Source organism: Suricata suricatta, chromosome 11 (genome assembly GCF_006229205.1).
Source record: "Suricata suricatta isolate VVHF042 chromosome 11, meerkat_22Aug2017_6uvM2_HiC, whole genome shotgun sequence".
Lineage (NCBI taxonomy): Eukaryota > Metazoa > Chordata > Mammalia > Carnivora > Herpestidae > Suricata > Suricata suricatta.
This window is the reverse complement of record NC_043710.1, coordinates 14,271,975-14,275,977: the sequence shown is the minus strand read 5'-3', so window position 1 is coordinate 14,275,977 and position 4,003 is coordinate 14,271,975. Positions and strand designations below refer to the sequence as shown.

Genomic DNA, 4,003 nt, shown 5'->3' with positions numbered 1-4,003 from the left:
CATCATTAGGAATTTTGTCCATCTGAGGCCACATCCCCTCAAGATCTGTCACATGTAGCACTTTTGGCTTCTACCTAACTCTGTGCTCTCAACTGTCTCTGCAGCAACATTGTGCCTGTTTCTTCAAGCTTTTGGGAGACTACAAGGCTGTCCTTCCTCAAGTCTGTGTAGCAGAGCTAACAGAGTAGTCATTACAGGCGGGTCTTCTCTTACTCAGCACAAAATAATGATAATCACAGTAATGACAAAAAATCTTAATAGCATAATAATTCAGATTCAGACTCAAGATTGCCCCCTTGATTTTACATGTTCATTCTCCTTTGTTATTCTTTCTGAATTAAAAAAAACAAAAACAAGCCAACAAAACAAAAACAACTATTTTCCCCTGGAGAGAGCCCTTCCATTTAAGAGGCCTCAATAATAGTTTTTGGTAACTGAATTATGTAGCTTGGTTTGCTTTTTAAAGAAACTGGCATTTTAGAGGAAACACAAGCTTGGGTATTATCCTTCTCTCATTCAGTCAATATGGTCCTAGAAGAACCGTTATTTCTCTTTCAATCAAGGTTCATCTCAAATAATTTCTTGCTCTTCCTTCTGAGCATTTCAAACATAACAGTGCCTCAATTTCTTTTGAAATTATTGTTATATTCTTTTTCACAATCATGTTACTATAATTTATACAGGATTATAAATGTATACAACTTATAATCATTTGGAGATGACCTTTATTTTCTGATTATCTTAATCTTAATATCTTAATCTTAATAATTTTGTTCTCCCCTGATTTCTGAGAACAGTGTCTTGCACATATTTTACAGGTATTCAAAATATCACAATTTTATTTAATTCCCCTTTTCCTTAGCTCTTTTTATGTCAATTATAGAAGAAAAACAACCCACCATTACAGTCCAGGGCTTGAATTTTGTTTTATGTTTGTATCTCTTCTGAGATAATTTGGGTGCAGCAATCCATAGGAGCATAATGCCTTAGGAATTGCTTTGTGATGATTAGTATCAGAAATCTCTGACCTCCAAAATTCAAGGGCTAGAAAAAGTCAGGTCTTCCTCATTCCTGGTTCTGAAATCTGCCATTTCACAGTATCTTTGGCAACAAAAGCTTCTTTCTCTACTTCTTATTAGGTCTATTCAAAGAGACTGAGGCAAACTGTTAGTGAACTTGGGGAAAGCCTTTCTCCCATGGTATCCCTCCATATTCAGAACCACAATAGAGAAATAATAGTGATGTTTTTAACGTGTTAAAAAATTCTAATTTCTTGTTTATTTACTAAATTTAAAAACTAGTCAACTGTTGCAGTTAGGCCCATATCACTAATCCAAAGCATATCAGTAAACAGAAAGAATTGTGTGATTGATATCTTGTTCACAGGAGTCATGTGTTTAAATATATAAAGATATTAAATATTTAATATAACACATACCTTAAATACCAATTTGGGAGGGGGTTTATTGAATTTTCATTCTACTTCTTTGAAAGTTCTACTTAATTAGAAAGTAGTGGATTCAATGGTACCACTAGGGTTCACTGTATTTCTGCTTAATTGCATCTCTGCTGATTTCTGGAGAAATTGGTGGAAAGTTTACTTGTAGCTCATACCTTGGAAGAATGGTACTGTAGGCGTTCAGTCTTGCACTTTTTGAGTGTAAGCCATTAATGTTCACTCTTGATTGCTAATATTCTTTCTTATTCTTTTCCTATTCCTTGCTCTTTCCTTTCTCCTCATTCTAGCTTTCTTTCTTTGGCCTTCCTACTCTCACCAAACCTCCTGCTTCCTTTTCCATACAACGTCCAAACCCCAGACCCTTGCTAGTCTCTACTCTTAGATGGAGTGTATCTACCTGCAGAGCGAATTTCTTGATCTCCCTTCTGATAGAGACTGTTTTGTTCTTTTCCAATCTGTAAATAGCCATGAAGAGGGAAAATGCAGACATTGGCTTCTCTTTCTCAGTGGCCAAAGTTTGCCACACAGTGGGCCATTTGCAGTACTGTCTGGCCATGTCACTGGACACTTTCTGCAGCAGTGGGAAAAGTCCAAATTGACCATGGGGGTATTCAGGTTAGGAATTGAGCTTTGTGGGTAAACCACTGGGTGTATTTAGGTTCCCATCATGTCACACAGTCCCTGCTACCTCAGCATCAGAAGGAAATATTGGTAGGTAGGAGTTCAGAAATGTCCTCGGGGATGTGAGCCAAAGTCCTGTCATGTCAGGCTCACAAATGACCTAAAGATGGAGAATAGTTTCCAGAAATTTCTTCATCTATGGGCTCTTAATGTCCTGATAAAATGCAGGCCATTGTTAAGGCATCTCAGGCTACAAGCAAGAGAACTACAGGAGACTGGGTGACAGAATAATCTGGAAATCGTGCTTGATCTCCCCACACTCAGCTCTTAGCTCTCAGTTGCTTGACTGCTCAGGTGACGTTCACTTTCACCCCAAAGAGGCTTGATTCTTTCCTGCTTTGCCTTTGTCAATGGATCCTCCTGAAAATGACTCATCTTTATAGTCACAATATAGAAGATTTGAAATAGCACCCTCACATACAGTATATGTTACTTCCCAAATTTAAAGGCCGATACAATACTGTGTCTCTTTCCTATTGGTAGGAGATGTGAATAGAAAACACTTTCTATTTTAATTGGGGAAATCTCTGCATCACCCAGACGACAGGAGTTTTAAGAACACTATCCATGTGACAGTCCCCCGACACTTCACAGTGTTTATCTAGATTACCTGCCTTGTGTGAACTTAGTAGGTGTGTAAGTTATTTACTGCTACACACTGGCAAACAACAGTAGGCCAACAATTAGTGGCTTACAACTACAAAGTTTAACCAACAAATTAGCAGTTTTAAATTGAAAAACCAAAACCTAAATGCTTAGAATGAAAACAATTTAGTTGATTTGATTCTGCTATTGAGGTTGCATTCAGTTGGGTGTTCCTTCTGGTTTCCCCTGGAAACAGCCTGACTGGTGCAAATGGAGTTTGAATGGAGTACATGTTCCAAGAGGGCCTCATTCATATATTCGGCAATTTGCTCAGATATGTTACTTCTCTTTATTCTCCAAGAGAGTAGATTGGGCTCTACCATACCACAGTTATTATAGGGCAATATTTGTTTCACAAAACTTAAAGTATCAAGACCTCTCAAGCCAACATTTATGGATTAACAACATTATTTTCCACATTCTGCTCATGTGCTTTAAGGTTATCTGTGTCACAAGGAAGCCCAGATAAAAGTATGGAGAATGGACTTAACTTTTCCTAAATTGAAATATAACTGGTACATAGCATTATTATTGGTTTTCAGTTGTACAACCTAATAAATTCAATATTGCAAAATGATCACCATAATGAGTCTAGTTAGCATCCATAACCACACATAGTTCTAATTTTTTCCTGTGATGAAAACTTTTAAGAGAAAGTCTTTGCAATTTTCAAGTAAAGAATACAGTGTTATTAATTGTAGACACCATGTTGTACCTTATTACATAACCATGATGTATTATTTGTTTACTTTATAACTGGGAGCTTCTTCTTTTTGACCACCTTCACCCATTTCAATCAGTCTCCATATCCCCCACTCTGGCAACTGCCAATGTCTTCTCTGTATGTATGAGTTCAGTTTGTTGATTTCTATTTTAATATTCCACATATAAGTGAAATCATATGGTATTTGCCTTCCTATGTTTGTTATTTTTAAGTCTTTATTTATTTATTTATATAGAAGGACAAGGAGGGAGAGAGAGAGTAAGAGGGAGAGAGAGAGAGAGAGAGAGAGCTAGAGAGAGAACTTGCTAGGGAGGGGCAGAGAGGAGGTGGGAGGGGAGACAGAGGATCCAAATTGGGCTCTGTGCTGACATCAAAGAGCCTGATGTGGGGCTCAAACTCCCTAACAGCGAGATCATGACTTGAGTTTAAGTCAGATGCTTAACCTACTGAGCCACCCAGGCATCCTTATATTTGACTTATTTAGCATAATGCCC

At 37.5% G+C, this 4,003-nt stretch overlaps 2 protein-coding genes across 2 annotated transcripts in view; both read right to left on the bottom strand.

Moving 5' to 3' along the window:
- LOC115306350 (olfactory receptor 4C46-like) overlaps positions 1-3,153 on the bottom strand; it is a 6,165-nt gene extending 3,012 nt beyond the window's left edge. Inside the window, exon 1 of the mRNA XM_029956693.1 lies at positions 3,112-3,153. The gene's annotated coding sequence lies outside the window, so the exon portion shown is untranslated. The remainder of the gene's footprint in view (positions 1-3,111) is intronic.
- Positions 1-4,003, bottom strand: part of LOC115306340 (olfactory receptor 4P4-like) — a 161,688-nt gene that overhangs the window by 127,123 nt on the left and 30,562 nt on the right. The gene's annotated exons all lie outside the window — the stretch shown is intronic.